This window comes from Stenella coeruleoalba (genome assembly GCF_951394435.1).
Source record: "Stenella coeruleoalba genome assembly, chromosome: 20".
NCBI lineage: Eukaryota > Metazoa > Chordata > Mammalia > Artiodactyla > Delphinidae > Stenella > Stenella coeruleoalba.
In genome coordinates, this window is record NC_137166.1 from 2,111,769 (window position 1) to 2,137,499 (window position 25,731).

The following is a 25,731-nucleotide window of genomic DNA, read 5'->3' on the forward strand; positions in this document are numbered from 1 at the left end:
GGTGCCCTAAAAGTGGAGCATTACTCATAACGCCAAGAAGTGGGAAAAAACCAAATGTCCATCAACGGAAAAAATGAATAAGTAAACTGCGGTCCATCCAAACAGTGGAATATTATTTCTCCATCAAAGGGAATGAAGGCCTGCTACATGCTACAGTATAGATGAGCCTGGAAAACATCATGCTAAGTGAAAGAAGCTACTCACAGAGGACACTTCTGTGAATGTCCAGAGTGGGCACACCTACAGTGACAGGGTTGCCAGGGCCTGAAGGGAGGAGGGAACGGGGAGTGACCGCTAACGGGTAGGGGCTTCTCTTTGGGGCTGATAAAAATGTTCCGGACCTAGGTAGTGATGAGGGTTGCCTAACTCTGTGGACATCCTACAAAGCACTGAATTGTAAAACAGAACAACAACAACAAAAAGTGGATAATTAAAAAAAAAAAAGTGGAGAATTAATTGAAAAGGGATTTTCTTTGCTCTCCTCTCCCCCAGGCTGAGGCCTTCGTATAAATGTCTCATCATCGTTGAGCAGGACTTTTCAGGTCACCATGTACTGTGCTAAGTGAGCATCTTATATGCATCTTTCTTATTAAGTACTCTCAACCACCTGATAATGGGGTCATATTATTAACCCTATATCACAGATGAGAAAACTGAGGCTCAGAGAGCAAGTAAGCAATTGGCCAAGAGCACACAGTCAGTTGACGGCAGAGCCAGGACTTGGATGCAGGTCCATCTGACCCCAAAGCATGTGCTCTAAACCCTCCACTGTCAAGTGAGGTCCAGGTCACTGGAGGCTTCCTTTTCCTCCCTCCAGGATGCAAGGTCAGGTGACTCTGCAGCTCGTAGGGCTACTTAGCCTAGAAGCTTCTGTCTTCCATCTCTCAGCCTCATTCTGTTTACCTTAAAAATTGAGGGGCCCTGAAAATCTGGGGTCCTCAACAGGGGCAGTGCTGCCTCCTAGGGGGTGTTCTGAAAACTTGCAGGCATTCCACGAGCGGGACAGTCCCCCAAAATGAAGAATTCCTCCAATCCCTCCACTTTGCGATGTCCCACCAGACCTTCATGTAAATGAAAAGTCCTCTTGTAATTTACGGGTCTAGAACCAGCTCTGTTTTCTGTTTATGTGTCTTTAGCAGAGCTGGAATATACATTGGAAGCTCTGGGAAGGCAACTACAATATCATGTGGTCAAGGGCAGATGGTCATTTCCTCTGTTCAGAGCTTGACTGAAAGCTGTTCACCATTTTGGAAAAGCCCATCAGCGGCAGCGACGCTTCACGGTGTCTGAGCCGCCACACGATGCACCTGTGTCACCGCGAGTCCCTCTGGGCCAAGCGTCTACCACTTCACTGTGTCGTCCAGGATGCTCAGACCTGAACATTTACCTTTTGAAATTCCACATTGTTTTATTTTAAATGACTTTTCCTTTATGTTGCATTTAGGGCATTGTATGAATTTTTTTTTTTTTTGCAATTAGTGTGTAGGTAGGTTACAAATTCTACGAATTTCATTTCAGAATAAGAAAAGCAGCGTTACAAAATATTTGTTATCTTCTTTAAAAGGTGTTAATTAGGGCTGAGAGAGATCTGGGAACCACTGAGCTACATCATTTCTGCACATCCCTTCCAGATTTTAAATAATTAAACCTGACCTCCGAAAACCTTTTCCATAATCCTAATGAAACCAAGTGCACAACGTCTTTCCAATAATCCCCAAAGCATCATTGCACCAGCGTGGCCCAAGTGCAGCCAGCAGCTGATTTCAACAAGCTGGGCCTGTGGACTCTTAAGAGGCTGCCTCCTGACCCTGGTAGAAAAACCACCTGGCTTGTAACATAACACTTGCCTCATTTCCTTTTCACCTCAAAAAAGAGAAAAGTCGACACCTCAAACGAAAAATCTTCCTTATGCCATCTCTTTGTGCTTTGACAAGTGCAGTGCTTACCTAGAACATTTTACTGAAGGGGAGAAAATAAGCGGAGATCTGAGGAAGTCTATGGTAACAAATTTTGATGTGCTTGAGTGAGGTCACGCCATGTGACATTCCTTCCTGTTAATTATTTCTCCCAGGCTTATCTTCCCCCATCTTCTCAAACTTATTATATTTTAACGGCAGCTAGCGGAACGGTTGGGGCACTGCCTTCCCCATCTGCGTGGAACAGAATGTTCAAAACGGTCGGAATCAGGGATGCTGCATGGAACTGGCAGATGTGCCAGGGAGTGAAAGATGGCAAAAAAAACCCCAGCAGAATCACGCAAAGCCAGAGAGGGAACAGACTGCAGTGAGGGATGTTCCGCATGGAGCAGTGCCCCGCAAAGAGTCACATCCCCCCCAAACCTCAGAACACGCCCTTACGCGTAAAGAACAGGGTCTTCGCAGATATACAGGTAGGTTATGAGGAGGTCATCTAGCATTAGGGTGGGCCCTCTTCTTGTAAAGAAAGGACAGGATCCAGAGAGAGACAGAGCGGAAGGCCAGGTGACAACGGAGGCAGAGGCTGGAGTGAGTGATGCACCACCGGAAGAGGCAGGAAGGACCTGCCTCTCGAGCCTCCCGAGGGAGCACGTCCCTGCCCACACCTTGATTTCAGACTTCTGGCTTCTGGAATGGTGAGAGAATACATTTCTATTGTCTGAAGCCCTCCGGCTTGCGGCAGTTTGTTATGGCAGCCCCAGGCCTTACGAAGGAAAACCTCAGAAGGTAAGTGTTAGGGGCTGAATGTTTGTGTCCTGCCCAAAATTTGTATGTTGAAACTCTACCCCTAATATGACGGTATTAGGAGGTGGAGCCTTTGCGAGGCGATTAGGATTGGTGGATGGCTCGGGGTGGAGCCCCCATGAATGGGATCAGGGTCCTTCTAGGGAGCTGGCTGCCCGGGCTCTGCTCTCTGCCACGTGAGGATACAATGAGAAGTTGGCAGCCCACGACCCGGAAGAGAGCTCTCACCAGAACCCGACCACGCTGCACCCTGATCTCGGACTCGAGCCTCCAGAGCTGTGAGAAATACATTTCTGCTATCTGCAGGCACCGCCCCCCCAACCCAGTTCATGGTATTTTGTTATAGCGTCTTGAGCTAAGACGGTAAGTGAGCTGGTCCCCACCCCTTCCCACATAACCCCCATCCCCACCATGCAGCCATCAGTTGCAAAATTGATTTTATAATCAGTGGTGCGTGGGATGAAGGACCTGCCTGTCTCCTGTCTTGACGACAGCTGGGTGGTTTATACTCTCTGAGCCCTGGGTATTATTTTAGCCCCAGCGGAATGAGCCACTTCCTTCTACCCTCTGAAGATCCTGGCATTTATTGAGTTCTTACTATGATCCTGGAACTATTCAAGTGGAAAACATCAGTGTAAACATTCTATATATTCTATTGATAATTCTATTAATAAATAGAATATGTATATTCCATATTTTATCCTCAAAACAATATTTCATTGAATATTAGACACTACTAGTTGTAAGGTAGACCATTATGGTATACACTATTAAGAATGAAAACAAATGGGAATTCCCTGGCAGTCCAGTGGTTAGGACTCCACACTTCCACTGCAGGGAGCATGGGTTCCATCCCCGGTCAGGGAACTAAGATCCTGCAAGCCGCGCAGTGCAGCCAGAAAAAGAAAAAAAAAAAAGAACGAAAAAACCTGTCATTACTTGTAAACACATCCCAATGTGTGAATCTTAGAATCAATGAAATATAGTTTTATCATCACCCCTGTTTTATGGGTAAGAAAATTGAGGCTAACATCACATCGCTATTAAAGGGTAGAACCGAGATAAAATCCTCTGGAAGCTTGCCTGGGGCCTGAGCCCTTAATCAGTGTACACACTGCCTCTCTCATTACGAATACCGCTTCGAGTGTTTTAGGCCAAGACTGCTGGTTATCACCCAATACCCATCCTCCCCTTTCTTTCTTTAGCAATACAACCCTTGAGTTTCAGTGGGCACATGGTTGCTGGCTAGAAACTACATTTCCCAGCAACCCTTGCAGCTAGATGTGGCCATGTGACTAAGTTCTGACCAATGGGATGTAAGCAGAAGAGAGGGCTAACACTTCTGGGCCAGTCCTTACAAGGAGGAAGCGGCACCCTGCGTCTTCTCTTCCCTTGTTGCCCTGGCTGGAATGGACATGTGCTGGCGGGACCTGGAGCAGCCATCTTAGATCTGAAGATGGAAGTCACATATTGGGGTTGGCAGAACACCAAGATCTTATATTTATAAGAGCAGCTAGCATTGCCACATGGGCCTTATTTGCTTAATCTTGGGCAATTGTGACAGAAAAAAAGAAACTCCTATTTTATTTAAACCACTGTTACTTTGGCCTTTGTTACAGCAGCCAAGATGTAATCCTAATTAAAACACACTATTACATGCCAGATACTGCCCTGGAGGCTCAGTTCCTCCCCTCCAAGAGTACAGGCTCATTCAGTGAGAATGCATATAAAACACCCAATGCGAGGCTGGGCAAAGAATATTAGTTCCTTACACAGACAAGGGTAACTCAGGCATTTGTTGCTTGCATATCTTGACATTCTCCTATTTTCTCCAAATCCTACCCATGCATGGCAGGAGAAACAACATGAATGTTATTTTTCTGGGTTCCTTTTCCCAACTCCCCATCACCTCTGCCTTAACAAACATTTTCTTCACTGGTAGAGCAATTCACAAGTCAGCTTGGACCTGCCTTTACAGGCTAGAATGGTTCCTGCTTCATCTAACAGCTCCATCCCCATTTTCCCGGCTGGGGTCCTGACCAGGTTTGGCTACCTCTGTCCCCACTCTTCACCAGGCCAGACCATGACTCACGGTCCAGCCTCACCAGCCAGAGTTTTCCATCCCTTTGGCCACAAGAGGTGGTTCAGAGATGAGACTCACCCATGCCGAACTGATCCGCATCTTTACTAAGAACTGATGATGTGGATGTTGGGAGAATGAAGATCTATCTCCACAAACATTTTCAGCTGTAGGGATCACGAAATCTATTGCAGTTGCTAAGGCTGTATAACCAATTACCCCAAAACCTAGGGACAGAAAACAGACATATACTATGCTTACAGATTCTGTGGGCCGGGCCAAGACAAGGGCACGGTGTGGATAACCTTTCTGCTCTACACTGTCTGGGGCCTCAGCTGGAAGACTCCAAAGCTGGAGGTTGATGCTGGCTGTCAGTAAAGGGCCTCTGTTCCTCTCCATGTGGGCCGTCTCTCTGCACAGGCCAGCTTGGGCTTCTTTATAGCATGGTTGCTGGCTTCCAAGTGTCCAGAAAGAGAACAGGCCAGGCAGCAGCTGTATGCCTTTTAAGATCTGGCCTTGGAAGTTACCTAACATCATTTCTACAATTTTCTATTTGTTGAGGTGGTTACAAAGGGCATTCAAGGTCAAGAGGAGAGAACATAAACCCTCCCTATCATTTTAAAAAATTTATTTATTTTAGGGCTTCCCTGGCGGCGCAGTGGTTGAGAGTCCGCCTGCCGATGCAGGGGACACGGGTTCGTGCCCCGGTCCGGGAAGATCCCACGTGCCGCGGAGCGGCTGGGCCCGTGAGCCATGGCCGCTGAGCCTGCGCGTCCGGAGCCTGTGCTCCGCAACAGGAGAGGCCACAGCAGTGAGAGGCCTGCGTACCGCAAAAAACAAAAACAAAAACAAAAACAAATAAAAACGACCCAGATCAAGGTGAGAGGCAGCACAAGGGAGAGCGACCCTGCGGCCTGGAGCATTCCTCCAGCCTGGGTCCCAGAGGGAGATGCCGGGCCTTGGAATGAGAAAAACAGCCATCATCTCTAGGATCTATTGTGTGCCAGACTTCGGCGTCTGCACACCCTACCCCTCATCTTTACAGCAACCTTGCAGGGGAGGTCTTATCTTCAGGTTACAAAGGAGGAAACTGACGTGGAGACAAGCTAGGCAGCTTGCTGAAGACCCACACCAGGAAGTTGTGACGGCGGCGTGGTTTTCTGACTGCACAGCCCGAATTCTTTCACACGCCAAGTTAGTGGGCTGGGAGGAACACGGTGGGGGGCGGGGGGGGCGGTGGCGTTCCGGGTGAGGTGATAATGGGTGGGGAGTGGGTAGGGATGGGCGAGATGTCTGGTGTGTCCGGAGCCCGCAGGGCGGGACTCGTCATGGCAGTGGACACCGATGGGGTGGGCTTGCTGGTGGTCAGAGAGGCAGGGCCTGGAATCCCGCCAAGGCCGTGCTTCTGTGGCCTCTGCAAACTGAGGCCACCGAGCAGGATTCCGGCAGCTGCTTAGCGGCTGCGCACGGGCTCCTGCTGGCCAGCCTCCCCACTTGGGGCTTGGCTGGGTAGGCAGAAATGAGTCACACCCCGGTCCTGCCTGAGCCCCCCTCCCTCTGCCTGGGGCACAGCCTGCCCGCCAATCCCAAAAAAGCAACGCCCAGGGGTCAGGATCCAGGAGGGGAGGCAGCCCTGGAATAAGCACTCCCTTTGCCGGAAGGACCTGCTGGCTCTGGATTTCTTTGGGGACCTGCGCTGGTCCCACCGCACCATGTCAGGGGTCTGAGCTCAGGGCTGGCTGTGCCTCCAATGAGCCACATGAGCCTGGGCAAGTCCCCTCCCCTCTGACTTCGGATTGTAAAATGGGGCAAATTGAGCCCCCCCTGCCTCCAGGCTGTTGACCGTGCCTCTCCCACATCCCTGGTACTGTGCCTCTCCTCTCTGTCCTGTAATCTGCTGTCCATCCTTCCTCTCTATTCTGTAAACTAGCTCACCTCCTTCCAGTAACCCCCTCCCCCAACCACTTCTGTTGCTTGCAACCCCAAAACCCTGGCTGCAAGTGACCGCGCTGGGCCTCACAGCCTGCCTGTGAGCCTGCCCCACACAACCGCTGACATTCCAAAGGGGACAGGCGTCCTCCCGTCAAACAGCCTGCTGTACAAAGCGCTTTATCAGCTTCTCGTGGTCGCCCAGGGCCCACCCAGCCTCCAGAGCCAGCAGCAGGATCGGGGGGGGGTGGGGGGGAAGGGACCCAACAGGGGAAGCGTGGCCAAGAAGCACCCTTAGAGTCTGAGCGTAGCTTTCCAGAAGCGGGGTGTGGCCTCCTGTGTCAGAGCTGCTGGGGAAGGCAAGGCAGGATGTGATTAACGTCGGCAGTGGGTGTGACAGCCCGCCAACCCCAGCCCCATTGTTAGCACAGCACACAGGCAGCGCCCCCTTGCCCACCCCTGCACGGTGTCAATCCCCTCTCCTCCCTTCCCGTGTACAAATCCACAGAGCCAGGCGCTTAAGAATAGCATCCTACCCAAGACGCAGGCATGAGCCAGAACTGCAGAGCAGGAGAAAGCATCCCCGCTCTTGCCTCGGAGCATGTGGGCTCCCCAGTCTATGCCTGGCGCTGGTGGGGGCCGCGCTCGGTTTGCGCCTTCTGTTCCACGGGACGGGAAAGCCCGCGCGGTAAGCTCCCAGCCTAAAGGCAGATGTGCGCTGGGCATCGTGTCTGCACATCTGGGGTGCCTCCCCACGGTGCCCGGGGGGTGACCTGAAGAACTGTGCCCCCCTTCCTCGCCAGCAGGGAGCCCTGGCATGAGATTGGAGGGAGGAAGGAAGGGGAAGGGGGCCGGTACTTATCTCCCACCTTCCTCCCTACAAGGTCACCACAGGCTGGCTGTGCCCTTGACCTCTCCACCCACCTCCGTCCCACTGGGTCAGCAACCCACCAGACTGTACTTCCTGCCATACGTTTTCTTTGGCAGCATTGTTGATGATAGTTAAAAAAAAAAAAAAAAAACCGAAGGAGCTGAAATGTCCAAAATTAGAAGTGGGTTACGTTAATTACGGCAAAGACACCCAAGAATACTATATGGTTTTTAAGAAGTGTTTTTCTGAAAGCGCCGTTATTTTGAGTCTGAGATACCATCATTCCTTACGTGTAACACCCATTTCATAACCCCCTCTTCAGGGGAAAAAGAGAAAGAGAAGAAATAGCTGGCATGTTTCTTTTGACATTGATTCTAAAACACATCTTTATTTCAGAAACATCAAAGTGTGGGAAAATATGCAATATGGTAAAATGTAATGATCTGGAGAAAATGTTCTCGATATATTTTTAAGTTTAAAAAAAGTGGGTTAAGAAACATCATGCCTGGAATTAAGAAAAGTTAGCACGTATATACGTATGTAAGCTGTACTCATTCCACAGTGAGATGAGTCTATGAAATACACATGCACAGAAAATAGACTGGGAATCAACTATATTTCAATGAAAAAAAAAAAAGAGAAAGAAAGAAAATAGACTGAACGGCAACCTAACCAGAAGCCAGCAGTGTTTGCCTCCAGAGCGTGGGGTCACGAGTGCTTTTGGTTTTCTTCTTTGAACTTTTTTGTGTTTTGCCACTTTCGGATTTTATAATCAGACAACTGAAATAACACTAGCTACCCTCTGTGACCTCCTTTCCACATGTCTGCGCTTACCTATACTGAACGCTTTATTACGATGACCACATTCAGGTCTCGGAACCACCCGTTGTGGTGAGAATGCTTGTTATGGCCATTTTGCAGATTAGAAAACTGAGGCTCAGAAGGATGGAGTAATTTTCCCAAGGCCACATAGCTCTTCAGTGGTGGGGCCAGGATTCAAACCCCGGTCAATGTGATTACAGAACTGAGGCCCTTAACCATTATGTGATCAGCACGAACCTTGCCAAGAGCCCTGCTTCTTCACGCAAGAGGGCACCTAAGGACAGGAAGGGATGCCGAGATATCGACCACAGTATAGGGCCCCTCACATTGCCTACAGGCTGAAAGCTGGAGTTGAGGACCAGTCTCTTTGGTCTGAGACATCAGTGTGTTTTGTGACATGAAACGACCATGATTGGGCCAAGAAAGCCAATGTCTCCAGCTCCGCTGACAGCCTCTCTTGGAAGCACTGTTAGCCGAGGCAGAACAAAGGAAACGGATATTCCCAGAGTGCCACGCTAGGACGCTTTGGCAAGCCCCGCTGCACCCCTCCTGTGGTTTCTGCTCGTTCTGCTAAAAGGCGCTCTTCGGCTTCCTCAAGAGATAAACATTCCTAACATCACTTTTTCTCAGCTGGGGGGCCAAGGGAGCAGCTGGGAGACCTGCAAGCGGGGAGGAGCGTGTTTGTTTTCTGGAGCTCGGGTGAGAATCTTTTCTCCAGGAGACCCCAGGAACTTGTTCCAAACAAACAGAACGCCTGCTGGGGAATCTGGTAGCCAGGAACCCAGGGAGGCCAGTGCAGCCCTGGGAAGCAGGACAGGGTCAGCAAAGGCTGGTGTTGCTGGTACAGGGCATCACTGCTCTGCGTGTCCATGGCAACAACTGGGGGTGGGGAGGTGCGGGCAGGATTGTCCCATCGTCCAGATGAGGAAAGCAGAGGCTCAGAGAGGTGATGTGACGGTCCCGCGGCCAGAACCCAGTCTGAGCTCAGAGCGATGTTTTCCCAACTCTTGTCAACCTCCCTTGGGTCTCAGGCTTATCTGGGAATACGGTTAAAGTTATGGACCCTTTGCTGTAAAAAGTGGGTACAGGCATTTACATGCAAATGTTGTGTGTAATTTCAGGGAGGTCAAGTTCTCCTTGAAAGACTTGGATAAGAATCCCTACCAACCATCCAAATGCATATGTCTCCACACTCCATCGCCAAGCCAGGCGTGGGCTCTGGGTGAAGCGGGGGAGGGACACTGGTCTCCACTTCCTGCCCCTTGAAGTCTTGAAGGGGGGAAAGATCCACAACTGTGCTTTCTCTGTAAGGTCCTGTGCACTTAGGACTGGCACCCATGTGCGGTAGGGGAGCCAGAGCCATCCCCCCATTTCTGGCTATTAGATGCTCTCGTCCCCCCGCCACCCAACCCTCACTCTGCTGAGAAGTAAGAACGACACGGAGCGGGGAAGGGGCTCCTTAGTCCAGTTCTAATAAATCAGTACACAAACGAACAAACAGACAAAATCCTCTAGCAAACGCCTTCTCTGTACAGCAGGCCCTCCCCACCAATAAAAAAAAACATCTAGGCCCTCACCATTTGCCTGTAGTCATCCCCGTTACAGAGTTCTCGATTACATAGTGCATAAAGCTAAAATGTTTCCTACCATCGGTCACTGTTTGATATGGGGTTTTTGTTTCCATTTTTGTTTTGACAGCTAATAGACATGAATTCTTTACGGCAAAAACTTTCCAGCACAATATATGTGTGTTTTAAAATTTATGAATTAGACTCATGTGCCTCTGTTCTCATATTTTATGCAAAAATCATGAGACCCATATCAACACGGAAATTTGGTGGGGGGCACGGACCGTGTGGCTTGTGGGACTGACCAGGGATTGAACCCTGGCGAGTCCTAACCATTGGACCATCAGGGAATTCCCTCAACAGGGAAATTTTTAAGGGCTGAGTAAGAGATGAAATGATGTTTTTTAATGTCCTGCTAATTGTCAGCTTCTATCATCACTGACTCAAGGCAGAAAGATGCCTTTGGGTGAGGATTTTTGCCAATAATCATGGCTTTTTGAATACGTGTTTCAAATAGACTTCTTGATCATCTGGAATCTGGGGTTGTCTTTGAGGTCAGATTGGATGACCGTCTTTGTTTTCTCCGTGGGACACGTCTGATAAAGAGCTTGGGCAGGAATAGGACAGCTGCCTCTGCCGCTTTCTGGCTCTTGTGTTCAAGTTTCGTAGTATTTGCTTCAATCCTCAGTTTCTTTGCAGGAATCTTTCTAAGGCACGTGTTTAATTTAGTTAGGACTAGACGAGGTGGGTATAGAACCTGCAAATCCACTTTGTGAAGCCAACATGTCACAACTTTATGTTGCAGTAGGCTAAGAGCTAGCAAACCAGCCAATGGGACTTTGCAGGGGAATTCTCGCTCTTTCCAAAGGATACGCGTTGGGAGACGGGTGAGGAGTGACCACGTGCAGCATCACCCTTCCGGGGGCCGAGCTTGTGTTGCCCTCTGCTACTGCATGTTACCTCTCTGCCCCTCCAGCCTTCCACACCTGTTCCACCAGTGCCCTGTGTTGAATTCTCCTGCCAAAAGAGCTGGGGTGGTCTGTTTTCCTGTCTGGACTCCCGTGGATACAGAGGGCCAATGTCAATCCAGAGCCAGATCTCTTAGTCTTCAGAAATGACCTAGGATCTCTTTCTGGTGCTCAGCAGATGGTGTCACCCCAGGAGTGTGGTCACAGCCTGGAGCATTGAGCACACTGCACTTTTTTCTTTTTTATGTGGACCGTTTTTAAAGTCTTTATTGAATTTGTTACAATATTGCTTCTGTTTTATGTTTTGGTTTTTTGGCGGCAAGGCATGTGGGATCTTAGCTCCCTGAGCAGGGATCGAACCCTCACCCCCTACATTGGAAGGCGAAGTCTTAACCACGGGACGGCCAGGGAAGTCCCGAGCACACTGCACTTTTAATGCACGTGTTTTAAACTTGTAAGACTAATTTCAGGGACTTCCCTTGGCGGTCCCGTGGGTAAGACTCTACACTCCCAATGCAGGGGCCCAGGTTCGATCCCTGGTCGGGGAACTAGATCCCACGTGCATGCCGCAACTAAGACACGGCACAGCCTAAATAAATAAATAATAAATATTTTAAAAAAAGACGAATTTCTGACCTCCAGAACTGTAAGATAATAAATACGTGTCAAGGTACCAAGCAGCCAGAGGGAGCTGCTACACTCACCCGGAAGGAAACATAAGTCCATGGGATGTTTCTTTCGGAGTTCCCTGGACAAAGTGAGGAAGCTCACGAGACTTTGAAGTCTGCCTTCACAGGAAAATTTAAACTCTCATTTCAGAGTCTGCCAAGATGTCAGGTGACTACCGGATCAATTCACTTCATTTGACTCCAACTCGGCCACACCCAAGTGTGGTAAGAAATTGGCCCATAGTTTATAAAACTCAACAGTTTCATGGAGGAGCCCTGACTTCGTCCCAAGTTTTACTGGCCCGAGTCCAGTGATAATGGCACTCATGGCCGCTGCCCCTGGGTGCCAGCCACTTGTCAAGTCTCAGTATCCTTGGTCCCTGAGCCACATAGCAGCCCTGCAATGCGGCGCCCCATTACACAGATAAGAAAACTGGGGTACAGAGGGCATAAGTGGCACGCCCAAAGCCAAGGTAGGAAAGACAGAACCCAAGTTTCCAAAGCTCTGGGCTTTCCCAGCTGTCCCGCTTCTGACGTCGCTGACTGTTCATGAACCCAGATGGCAGGAAGGTTTTAGCCCCTATCAGCTCAGGACCAAGGCAGGGCATAGCCCGTTTCCATGCCAGTGGCACCCACTCCCCACTTAGCCTCGGCAGTGGACCATAGATGGGTTAGACAGCAAATCCAGGGATGCTCCAGCCTCATGATGCACAGCCACTCGAACCTCCTCCCTCGTCAAACTTCCCAGGGATGCTAATGAGTGATGCAGGCGGACACAACAACTTCCTTCCCAGTCCTAGCATGGCGCTCATTCAGAGAACTAGCTGAGGGGTGGACAAGGAGGAAGAAAGCACGAGAGGCTGCAGAGTCCATCTCCAGAGAAGTGGAGGTGATTAAGCTGGCAGACTTGACCTTCACACTATGTTGGAATGAGCTATGGGATTATCTGGGGCTAGACTCTATCTGCCCAGCTATAAGAATAATGATTACGGAGCACCCACACACACATAAGCTGGCTCTAATGGAGTACGATGGTCACCGTGATTATGACCATAAAAAAGGTAATAACAGTCCTGTAATGATATAAGCCCTTCCCTATCCAACCTTGCCACCTTGTGTAAAGAACCAGTGTAGTCTGGTGGAGAGAGATTTGGGGTGAGACAGATCTGCGTTAGAAATCTGGCATACAGTATACCAGATGTGACCTCCTGCAAGTTATATAACCTCTGTGAGCCCCAGTGTCCTCATTTGCAAGCAGAGTCCTGACATTGTTCTGCCTTCCACACTCTCTGCACATCCATGGGCTTCAGGAGAGGCTGGCTCCAGCCCCAGAAGGCATATCCTGATTGGTCAAGGGCCACCATGATGACTCTCTTCCTCTTGCCTGTGATTAATTTAAGCATGGGCATATGATACAACCTAAGTTAAGGGGCTTCAGTAAAAGATTTTTGTTTTGTTTGTTTTTATTTTTTTGCCCTTAAAATTGTTACACAAAGAAAGATAATCTTTCTTCTTCTTCTGGATGCCAGATGTGATGCCTGGAACAGCTGCAGCCACTAGTGAGCATGAGGGGAGCCGAACTAAGGTCAAGGCTGACACACTGAGGAGGGCAGAAGAAGCCTGGGTCCTCAATGGTGTCCTTGAGCCAATACATTCACCAACTCCAGAATCTTCACACCTCAGGACTTTTTGACAATGAATTTCTTTTTTGTTTAAGCCCCTTTGGGTTGGATTTTCCAGTACATGTAGTCAAGAGCATCTATTCTATTGCAGGGCCGTGCTGAGAATTAAATATATAAAGTGCCCACTATAATCCCTGGTAGCCGGCAGCTTTCATTGCCTTGTGAGGTGATAATATAAGAAGCAAGCACAGCCAACCTCCATGATTCTGAGGGCTTTCTTCATTCATGTGTGTACGTTATGCTCCTTGGCTAGAGATGTAGACTCCCTAAGAGAGACAGTGCCTTGGACCTCTGTGCTATGCTCCAGTGTCTGCTTAATGAATGCTCTCCTACTACCCCAGGGGTAAACAATGAGGTTTGCCTACTGTATCAGGTAACCATGGCCCCAACAATGCTGAATAAAATGTCATCACAAACAGCAATCAATGTTGATCAAAGGGTCATCACAAACATTCAGTTACAAGATGAATAAGTTCTGGGGATCTAATATACAGCATGGTGACTAGAGTTAATACTGTATAGTGCCCCTGAAATTTGCTAAGACAGTAGACTTTTAAGGGTTCTCATCACAGACCAAAAAAGGTAACTATAAGACACTGATGAAAGAAACTGAAGACAATACAAACAAATGGAAAGATTTATAGTACTCATGGATAGGAAGAATTAATGTTGCTGAAATGACCATACTCCCTGAAGCAGTCTACAGATTCAATGCAATCTCTATCAAAATACCAATGGCATTTTTCACAGAACTAGAACAAATAATTCTGAAATTTGTATGTAAACACAAAAGACCCCAAATAGGCAAAACAATCTTGAGAAAGAAGAACAAAGCTGGAGGCATTGTACTTCCTGACTTTAGACTATACTACAAAGCTAAAGTGATCAAAACAGTATGGTACTGGCACAAAACCAGACACATAGATAAATGCAACAGAATAGAGAGCCCGGGAATAAACCCACACACATATGGTCAATTAGTCTATGACAAAAGAGGCAAGAATATACAATGGGGGAAAGACAGCTTCTTCAATAAATCATGTTCGGAAGACTGGACAGCTACATGTGAAAGAATCAAACTGGACTACTTTCTTAACCATATATAAAAATAAACTGAAATGGATTAAAGACTTACACGTAAGACCTGAAACCATAAAAATCCTTGAAGAAAACATAGGCAGTACATTCTTTGACAGTGGTTTTAGCAGTATTTTCTTTTTTTTATACCTGTCTGCTCAGGCAAGGGACAAATGCAAAAATAAACAAATGCTACTATATCAAACTAAAAATCTTTTGTACAGCACAGGAAATTATCAACAAAACGAAAAGGCAGCCTACTGAATGGGAGACAGATATTTGCAAATGAGATTTCTGACAAGAGGTTAATATCCAAATATACAAACCACTCATACAACTCAACATAAAAAAAAATAACCTGCTTGAAAAATGGGCAGAGGATCTGAATAGACATTTTTCCAGGTAGACATACAGATGGCCAACATTACATGAAAAGATGCTCAACATCACTAATCATCAGGGAAATACAAATCAAAACCACCATGAGTTATCACCTCACACCTATCAGAATGGCTGTTATCAAAAAGACTACAAATAAGAAGTATTGGCGAGGATGTGGAGAAAAAGGAACCCTCATACACTGTTGGTGGGAACGTAAATTGGTGCAGCCACTCTGAAAACAACATGGAGCTTCCTTTAAAAATTAAAAATAGAACTACCGTATGATCCAGCAATTCCACTTCTGAGTATTTTTCTGAAGAACACAAAAACATTAATTTGAAAAGATATATGCACCCCTATGTTCACTGCAGCATTATTTACAATAGCCAAGATAGTGAAGCAACCCAACTGTTCATTGCTGGATAAATGGATAAAGAAAATGCGGTATGCATAGTCAAGGACTATTACTCAGCCGTAATAAAGAATAAAATCTTGCCATTTGTGACAACATGGATGGACCTGGAGGGTATTATGCTGAGTGAAAGAAGTCAGGCAGAGGAAGACAAGTATAATGATTTCACTTATATGTGGAATCTAAAAATCAAAACAAATGAACAAACATAACAAAACAGAAACGGACTTATACACGGTTGCCAGAGGGGATGGGGGTGGGAGGAATGAATGAAATAGGTGAGGGAGATTAACAGGTACAAACTTCCAGTTACAAAATAAATGAGTCATGGGGATGGAATTGTACAGCATGGGGAATACAAACAATAATATTGTAGTAACTTTGTATGGTGACAGATGGTAACTAGACTTATGGCGGGGACCATTTTGTTATGTATAGAAACACTGAGTCACTGTGTTGTGCACCTGGAACCAACGTAGTGACGTAGGTCAATTATACTTCAATTAATAAAAAAAAGAAGCTAACTATGTGAGGTGATGGAAATGTTAATTAGCTTGATTGCGGTAATCACTTCACAGTATATGTGTACATCAAATCATCAGGTTGTACACCTTAAATGTATTTAATTTTATTTGTCAGTTATACCTCAAAAAGATGGGGGAAGCTGACACATGCTACAACATGGACGAACCTTGTAAACATCACGCTAACTTAAAGCAGTCAGTAGCAGAAGACCAAATATTGTACAATTGCATCTATATGAAATGCCCAGAAGAGGCAAATCCACAGAGGTGGAAAATAGATCAGTGGTTGCCAGGGCTGGGGTTGTTGTGGATAACTGAGGAGTGATAGTAATAGGTACAGGGTTTCTTTTTTTTTGCAGTATGCGGGCCTCTCACTGTTGTGGCCTCTCCCGTTGCGGAGCACAGGCTCTGGATGCACAGGCTCAATGGTCATGGCTCACGGGAGGGTTTCTTTTGGGGTGGTTAAAATGTTCTAAAATTGTAGTGATGGTTGTAATCTTTTAATTTTTAACTAAAAACTATTGAATTGTACACTGCTGATTTCTTCCCTTCCTCCGATTTTCCTGCATTTAGTGTAGGATGTGATGCCTGGAGCGGTGGCAGCCATATTGGTACCATGAGGAAAGGCCAAAAAGAATCATGGATGCTGTCCCTGACGTCACTGAGCATCATTGCTGGAGCAGCACCACCAACACTACCCATCTCTGGATTTCTTGTCATGTGAGAAAAACAAACCCTAAATGTTTAACATCACTGTCCATTGCAACCAAAGATATTTCTCACTAAAACCCAGCAGCAATTAGACAGGATGGTCTAGGATGCCTGCTGAGTGGGCCATCAGACTTAATGAGAAAGTCATATGCAACATTTCAATCCAAGTTTCATCAATCATTCAGTCGATTACCTCACATGTACTAGTCACCGTGAGCAAGCAGAGCTGCTCTTGGGAGCTGCTAGTTAGCAGGGCACATGGATAAAGTCAAACCTGATGTCAGACGCATGGATCGACAGTGACCAGCACATGTTAGTGCAAGATGTTAACACATATGAAAAACAGAGAAATTTGGTCAAACATGTATTTGATCCGGACTTCCCTGGTGGCGCAGTGGTTGAGAATCCGCCTGCCAATGCAGGGGACACGGGTTCGAGCCCCGGTCCGGGAGGATCCCACGTGCCGCGGAGCAACGAAGCCCGTGCGCCACAACTACTGAGCCTGCGCTCTACAGCCCGCGAGCCACAACTACTGAGCCCACGTGCCACGACTACTGAAGCCCACAGGCCTAGAGCCCGTGCTCCACAGCAAGAGAAGCCACCACAATGAGAAGCCCGCGCACCGCAACGAAGAGTAGTAGCTCCTGCTCGCCGCAACTACAGAAAGCCCACGTGCAGCAATGAAGACCCAATGCAGCCAAATAAATAAATAAATAATAGAATTATTTAAAAAAAACATGTAGTTGATCAAAAATCTGAAAAGGTTGTAAATCACTTCAATTACTTTCTGCACCAGCAATCACTCCCCAACGCGGGTGATAAGTGGGTTGGTTGGGTGATCCCTGGTAGCCCTTTACCCCTTTTCTTCATCTGCTAGTTAAGAAGTTAACCTGCCTGACTGCTAAATTCTCTTTCAGCTCAAGTCTTTCCCATCCTGGGATTGATGCTATGTTATAAGGAAATATCAACAATATTTTTGAAAACATTCCACTTCGCAAGCACTTGGGTAGAACCATAATTATACACAAGAGATCATAATTGACAAGCTATCCCACTAATTGGAGAAATTAGCACAGTACCACGATCTTTACAGAAGAAAATGTTTCTGTTTGGGAGAAACATCACAAAAACTTATTTGGGAATTCAGAATGACCATCTCAAACATTTAATAAATGCCTACTATGTACAAGGCAACTGTCTAGAGCTGGAAACCCAAAGTGACAAAAAAGTATCAGACCTGGTCCCTGCTCTCAGGGAACTCAGAATTTAATTAAGCCACCAGCACATGTGTTTTGACAGTACTAACCTTCACCTGGGACATCCCAGCATGGCCTTGCTGTCTATTGTAGCCAGGAATGGTTCTGAATGCTCTGTCCAGAAGTTCTTGAGGAATACTGTCCCTGCAGGAAAGAAAATAAGTCTCATGACCAAGAATCACACGTGTGATAGGTGGACCAATGGTTAAAAACCTTAGCCACAGGACATCCTCTTCAAACAAAATCTTAAGCAGAAGCCAAATACATATTAATATATAAACATACATCATACGTACGTATCAGACCGGCTCTGGTGAAAACGCCGGGCAAAGGTCCCTACTTGGTCAGGAAACCCCCATATGGTGATTAGCGTCACACAGCGGGGAGGATATGGGGTCTGTCCTTGCTGGCTGTCTACATGGGCAAGTGGCCTCTCTGAGTCCAAAGAGAGCCGAGCGAGATTATGATGCAAAGCACCGAGCCTCCAGTAGGTCTCGACAGGTGTTAGCTCCTTGACACCAGGGTCACCTGAGCCCCAGTGACCCTCCTCGCCCACAGAGGTGTCATCCTGACCCGGGCTTGATCTTCTGCCTTTCTGGAGGACACAGGGCAGTACGATTTGGGGTCAGGAATCTTTTGTTCTAGGCTGAGCTCCGCCGGTATCTGTTCTCCTTCCCCCAGGCCTGATCGCCTCCTTTACCAGCTGAGGATAAGGATCTATTGATTTCAAAGCATGTTACAAGGTTAAATGAGGCATGAAAGTGCTCTGTCCCCTGGCACTTCTGCCCTTCCTGCTCTCAGTGCCAAAACCCTTAGCTTGGCCAGAGGCACCAGGAGCTGCCGGCCTCAAGGCCTAGCTCTGTCGCTCGCTGTCTGTCTTCTGGCAGGTGACTTGCCGGCGCCGTGCTCTGTGCACAGAACCCACGCCCTCGGTGGCAATGACCATGATGATACAGGGCTGTTCTTGTTCTCTGACGTGGGCGTCTGTAATGTAAACACGCCCACGCGCTGAGGTGAGGGGACCCATATGGTGTCAAGTGCTTGTTCAAAGTCCCGGTGAGAGGGACCGGTCCTCGCCCTAGCCCTGTCTACAGCATTTCCGGTGCTGGGGCTCTTGTGGAGCCCCTACGTACATTAGAACCTGGGGCTGAAGATGCTCCTGGAAGTGGTGGCAGCCGCTACTTGTCAACCATCTGCCACGCACTTGCATCATCTTAACTATCTAGCCACCTTCCCAAGTCGATATCTTTATCTCCATATCGAGGGGGCTGAGGCGCTGGGAGGAGGGGGCGAATTGCAAGCTGGGGGTGAGGGAGCCGCCGTTAGAGTTTGCTCTTCTGACGTCCGGAGCGCCTGCCCTTACCCCTCTGGTCCACCGGAGGGAAGACAGGTTTGGGAAGGCTCCCCGGGGGAGACCACAGTATCGAGGAAGGCATGCATTCGGCAGCAGGTAGCAGAAAACCCGAGTAACCTGACAAATGTGGTTTTATTTTTCTCGTGGGAGAAGCTGAGTTGAGCACCTGGGTGACGTCCCAGCATCGCTGGCAGCGTGGTCCCCAGTGCCGTGCCCCCCTACACTGCGGCCATGCTGTGCTCAAGGAAGCCCCGTCGGGGAGGGTAAAGAGGGATGCCTGACACACTTCTTCTATTAAAGAAGCAGAAGTGTTCTAGAAACTTCTCAGCAGACGTACTTGGGTCTTGTTGGCCAGAACGGGATCATACAGTGACTCCTGGATGCAAGGGAAGCTGGGCACATGGAAATTTGTTTTCCCACGTTTGTAGTCTGAGACAGCAAGACAGAACAGGTTGGGATGGGTCTCAGGTAGTTCATGGGCAGTGTTGCACATTCACCAATCGGCCATCCCCGCCCTGGCCTGGGAGACTGGAGCAGTGTCCTGGGGCGGCCACAACAAAGGACCATGAACTGGGGGCGGGGTGGGGGGGGCGTTAAAACAACAGCAATGGATTCTCTCACAGTTTGGAGACCTAAAGTCTGAAGTCCATGTGTGGGCAGGGCCGTGCTCCCTCTTGGGGCTCTAGGGAGGGTCCTTCCTGCCTCTTCTAGTTTCTGGGGATCCAGGTATCCTTGGCTTGGGGCTGCCTCCCCCCAGTCTCGGCCTCCGTCTTCACATGGCCTCTCGCCTTTGTGTTTCCTCTTCGTATAAGGACACCAGGCCTAATGGACTAAGATCCACCCTAACGATTTGATCTCAACCTGATTATATCTGCAAAGACCCTATTTCTAATAAGGCCACATTCCCATGTAACAGGGTTCAGGACTTAAACACATCTTCTGGGAGGAAGCGATTCAGCTCAGAACAGAGACCACATCGGCCTTCTGTCTTCTTCGGGAGGGGAGGTAAGGGCCACACCTGTGCCGTCTTCCTCCAAGATCAGACCCCCTACCCCTGCTCCCATTCCTGGGGTCATTCTTGCCTGAGCAAGGGCCGTCCCCAACCCCCTCTCCTGCCTCACGCCCGCCTCCTCAGGAAACCTTCCAGCATCCTCTGATTGTTCCTCCTCACGCGTGAGGGTTGTCTCAGACATGCCTGAAACACTGGTTTTCAAAGCCCTAACTGGTCCGCTCGGCACCGACCCCTCCTCCCACCCACACCTGACACTGCCGTTCAGTGATGCTCAGGGGTCTGGGCCATATTCCCAGGCAGAGGCTCAGCTCCTCCCTAGACCAGGGGATGCTCCGGTGCAGGCAGGGCTGCAAGTCTCCCCTCTAGTCTCACCTTTGTGACGGGACGCAGAGACCCGCCCTGGGTCACGCAGCTTCACAACGGTGATATCCAGGATGGGTGGTGCAATCAGCCTTCCACCTCAGGGTCATCATCCCCACTGCTAACGTTAACTGAGCATCTGCTGGACGCCAAGTGCCCCACACCTACCACCTCAACTCTACGAGGGAGGAGAGCAGCAAGGCGCAGCGTACCCAGAGCTGTGACATGCCCAACACTCTGCCGCTTACTTATTTTTTGTTTTTTCAGTGGGGGGACGGGAATGCAACTTTCTGGGCTGTTACCCTAAAGGGGGAATTGATTGTGTTAAGGGACTTTATCAAGGTTCTTTGGTTCTAGGAAGGCCTAAAACACCTGGATAAAAGGAGGTTAGACTCACCTGGTTCCCGGGTCTTCAGTAACTGGTTGACCACAAGAGGGGCGCTTGGCTGTTTTCCATCAGCCTCTGGAGCAGAGGACCCCCACAGCCAGCTCATCGTAGTGTCTTTCCGTCGCGTGCAGGGACCAGGAGCTCTGGTAGATCCCACGGATGAACACAGGATGGAGGTGTGCCAGTGGAAGAGATGGAGTTGCCTGACCCCAATCTCTGGGTCCTCCCCGACCTGCATCAAGAGCAGAGGCAGGTTAGCATCTCCTGCTGCACAAGTTACCACAAACTTAGTGGCTTAAACTAACACCCACTTATCACCTGACAGTTCCGTGGGCCAGAAATCTGAACAGGCTCTACTGGGTTCTCTGTTCAGGTCTCACAGCCGAAAAGCCCCGTGTCCCCCAGCTGGGCTCCCCTCTGCGGGAGAATCTGCTTCCCCGAGGCTGTGGGTCTGAGGTCCCGTGTCCTTGCTGGCTGTGGGCTGGGGCCATGCTCTGCCCTGGAGGCCACCCGCATTCTTTCCCACGTGGCCCCAGCGGTCTTCAGAGCAGAAACGGCGGCGTGTCACGGCCTCCCGATTCTTCTAACATCTCTGTCAGCCCCCTCAGCCTCCAGCCAGAGAAAACGCTCTGCTTTTATAAGACTCACCTGAATGAGTCAGGGCCGCCCAGATAATCTGCGTATTTTAAGATCACCTGACCTGGGACGTTAATCTGCAAAAATCACTTCACAGCAGCACCTGGGTTAGTGTTTGGCTAACGAGGGACTGGGGCTGGGGTGGAGGCTGGGGGCATCCTTAGAATCCTACCTACCCTGGTGGGGTCTTTAGGGGGGATTAGCTGCAAAGACAGCCCTCCCCTGGATCTCCGGGTGGAGACACCACCCCTCTCCTTCTCTGGTACAAAATGGGCCGACTTTTGGCACAGAGGGATTTATAATATGAATTCACCCCTTACACTGAAGGAAAAAGCATAACAGAGGCCAGGCCTCCAGGGGGAAACCCAAATATTTATATCGAACAAGCCTGTCTTCTGTAAGGCTGCGGGGCAGGCCAACTATTCGTTCACACTTAGGAGACTTGGCCTCTGGTTTCTTTTTCCTTTTCTCAGAACATTTTATTTATTTATTTAAAATTTTTTTACAATTAATTCATTTTTATTATTTATTTATTTATTTTTGGCTGCGTTGGGTCACCGTCGCTGCGCGCGGGCTTTCTCTAGTTGTGGCGAGCGGGGGCTATTCGTTGCAGTGCGCGGGCTTCTCATTGCGGTGGCTTCTCTTGTTGAGGAGCACAGGCTCTAGGCACGTGGGCTTCAGTAGTTGTGGCACGTGGGCTCAGTAGCTGTGGCTCGTGGGCTTAGTTGCTCTGTGGCATGTGGGATCTTCCCGGACAGGGATCGAACCCGTGTCCCCTGCATTGGCAGGCAGATTCTTAACCACTGGACCACCAGGGAAGTCCCTTTCTCAGAACATTTTAAAGTGACCACCTGTCAGTGCTTTTCAAAACTGATTCTCAGAGTAAAGTCTGATGAGTTTCCCAATTCAGCAGACTGTTTGTCACTCCTGAACGACTTCAACAGCAGCATAAGGCATCCATGGAGGGCCCCCAGGCTCTCAGCACACAGGCTGCAGGGGCTCCGGATAGCTCTGCTTTTCCCTCTCTGTCCCCCCAGAATTCATGTCTACCTCGAACCTATGAAGGAGACCTTATTTGGAAATAGGGTCTTTGGAGATGTAATCAAGTTAAACGGGGTCATCTGGATAAGGGTGGTCCCTGAATCCAACTGGTGTCCTCATGAAAAGACGGAAGTCTGGACACAGACACACAGGGAGGAAGCCACGTGAAGACAGAGGCAGAGATTAGAGTGATTGTGGCCGTAAGGCAAGGAAAGCCAGGGATTGCTGTGAATCACAGAAGCTGGGAGAGTGGCCTGGATCAGGTTCTCCCTCAGAGACATCAGAAGGAACCAACCCTGCTGACACCTTGATTTCAAACTTCTGGCCTCCAGAGCTGTGAGAGAATAAATTTCTGTTGTTTTAAGCCACCGAGTTTGTGATCATTCGTTTCCGGCAGCCCTAGGAAACTAATATACCCGCTGTGTGGTTGTGTTTTTTAAATGTAATCTCTGGTTGGCCGTAGACCTCACCACGCCCTATTTTATTCTACTCTCTATAGCTTTGCTCATTAGCTTTCTGCCTGGCTCTTCAAAGCATTTTAAAACCCAAAAAACAGATGGTTTAATGAGTACATCTAATAGAACTGGGTTTCAAAAGCAAATACCTCATATTTTACGTAAGAGTAAACGCCAAGCAGATCAGGGATCTAAATATGACAAAACGAAACCGTATACATAGTAGAAGAGAACATGGGTCAATTTCTTTATAAGCTGGGTGTAAGGAAAGGTTTCCTAACCACAATTCCAAATCCCCATGCAATAAGAGATGAATAAATTTAACTACATAAAACTAAAAGAAATCTTTTCAAGGTAAAAACACCATAAACGAAGTCAAAGGCAATTGACAAATTGAGAGAGAATATTTACAACATAAATCACAGAGAAAGGGCTAATATCCCTAATATACTAAAAAAAAATCTTAAAAATGGACAGAAACAAAGACCCAAAACTTGATAGAAAAATGGGCAAAAAACATGAACAGGCAATTCGTTTACAAAAAGACACAAGAATGGCAACCACACCCGGTTCTCCGACCCTGCCAGATTCTCACTTCTCTGCTATAATTTAATAAACCTGTTTCTGCTCAAACTAGACATAGCAAATTCTGGGTTTGCAATTTATTTGGTGAACACAGGCTATTCCCAGATCTCAATGTACCTAGAAGCATGAAGACTTTTCAGCCTACGGTACATCCAGACATTATTTACACAAAACTCTGGAGACAGTTTTAAAAGAGTTCACGGATGTATTTTCAAGCAATCACAGTTTTCTTTCAGTAAGAGGACTGCATTCCGGGGTGACTACTTTGAAGGAGGGAGAGTTACTGTGTTGGGTGAGCTCTGGTATGATTGTTTGAAAAGAAACTTTCCGTACTTTGGAGTTACACCACCTTGTCACCCAAACAACACGTTCTCTCCCTTTGGAAGGTGGTTTTCACCCACACTTGGGTCTGGGTGTGTCTTGTGTCTTGAGACTTCAAACCAAGAACTGAAGACTTGGCTGGGGAGGCACTGGGAACTACCCAGTGCCTCTGTCTCTGCCCCTGCCTGACACTTCTCAGAAACCCACGCAGGATCTAGAGGAGGCGGGTCAGGCTTCAGCCTAGGGCAAAGTCCAGGACAAGCAGAACTGCCTTTTCAAACTCAGCAGATGACAGAAACAACCTGAATGCCTGACAACAGGGGATTAGTTGAATAAATCACGATACATTCAAACAAGATTCTGGGCCGCCCTTGAAAATCACGATTTGGAAGACATTCCATGACATGGATAGACATCTGGGGTATACTGTAAGGTGGACAAAACAGATGGCAAAAAGGGGAGCACAGTCCTAATTTCGAGAAATATACCATTTTTGTAAAAATAGGTGTGCATGTGTATATATGAATACAATAGTGTCTAGAAAAATATATTTTAAAATGTTAATGTCGGATATGATTGACAAGTGACATTATTTGACTTTTAAGTTGTTTTAAGTGAGATAATCTCTTTACAAGGAGCATGTATTATCTTGCAATCAGACAAAATAAGTGTTTTTTAAATATATATATATATAACCCCCAATTTATTTGCTTTAAAATACTGCAGAAAGAAAATATATGTATTTCTCCCACTCCAGAGAGAAATAGATGAAATAAAAGTGGTAAACTGTCATCTCTGTTGGACCTGGGGAACGACTACGCTATTCTCTCGACTTTTGGGTATGTTTGAAAACTTCCATTGTAAAAAGGTAAACAAAAGAAACCCAAAACACTCAAAACCGAGAGCAGCAGTGCACAGTTAGCTTTCAGAGGATATCATTCTTTCGGCGTAAGAAACATAGAAATGTAAATAACAAGCAAATATACAACAGAAATAAGGCTGCAGAACTTAATGATGAGAATGATTAATTATTAATGAATCACTAATCATTGGATGGCCTCTTTAAGCCTCAGTCTCCCCACCTGTAAAATAGGGAGATCCAGGACTTCCCTGGCGGTCCAGTGGTTAAGACTCCGTGTTCCCAATGCAGGGGGCACGGGTTCCATCCCTGGTCGGGCAACTAAGATCCCACATGCCGCACAGCGCAGCCAAAATAAAAATAAAATAAAATAAAACAAAAAATAAACTAAAATAGGGAGATCCTTGCAGAATGGTAGGCCTGTAACACGGACTTCACTCTGATTATGACTGCAGTTGTCGACCCAGGGACGCACACTAGAAGCCTGAGAGCAAGAACGCCTTGCCCGAGGGGGGTCGTCCAACTTCTGTGTGCCCCAGGGAGCTCGCCACATGCAGATTCCAAGGCCCCGCCCCACAGAGTCTGACTCAACACCTGGGGTCCGGTTTGGGAATCTGCATCTTAAGTAAGAGCCCAGGTAACTCCCACTGGCGAAACACTGCCTCCAGCCCAAGGTCAAAGACACCCTGGAAAGCAGATCTGCCCTGGAGGAGAACGTGTGGTCACGCAGAAACAGGGCCAGATGTGGCTGGGGTCAACTGCCCATTTATGACTCCAGGTGGACTCTGGCAGCAGTTAGGGCTAGGAAGAAGTGGCATGCCACAGATACCTTTGGAATCTCCAGTTTGCAGAAACAGAGAATAATGACTTGTCACCTTTGTGCTTTCCTCCCTGAGGGACAGAGTCCTGGCAGTTGACTTAGGTCAGGATCTGGTTCCAACGTATCTGAACCGCGTGCCCCCAGGCCCACAACTGACTGCTCTGCATCTGTAAAATGGGAACAACGACAGCACTATCAGGATTCCTCACACCGGCTCGTGGCCATCACTGC

General features: G+C 48.0%; 1 protein-coding gene across 4 annotated transcripts in view; it reads right to left on the minus strand.

Annotated features, from left to right (window-relative positions):
• Positions 1 to 25,731, minus strand: part of JPH3 (junctophilin 3) — a 170,118-nt gene that overhangs the window by 139,801 nt on the left and 4,586 nt on the right. For 2 of the 4 annotated variants that reach the window (XM_079906566.1, XM_079906565.1), the window contains exons 2-4: positions 25,556 to 25,667; positions 20,793 to 21,015; positions 17,720 to 17,813 (exon numbers count right to left, since the gene is read on the minus strand). The gene's annotated coding sequence lies outside the window, so the exon portion shown is untranslated. The remainder of the gene's footprint in view (positions 1 to 17,719; positions 17,814 to 20,792; positions 21,016 to 25,555; positions 25,668 to 25,731) is intronic. The other 2 variants (XM_079906567.1, XM_079906568.1) reach the window with 1 other exon arrangement.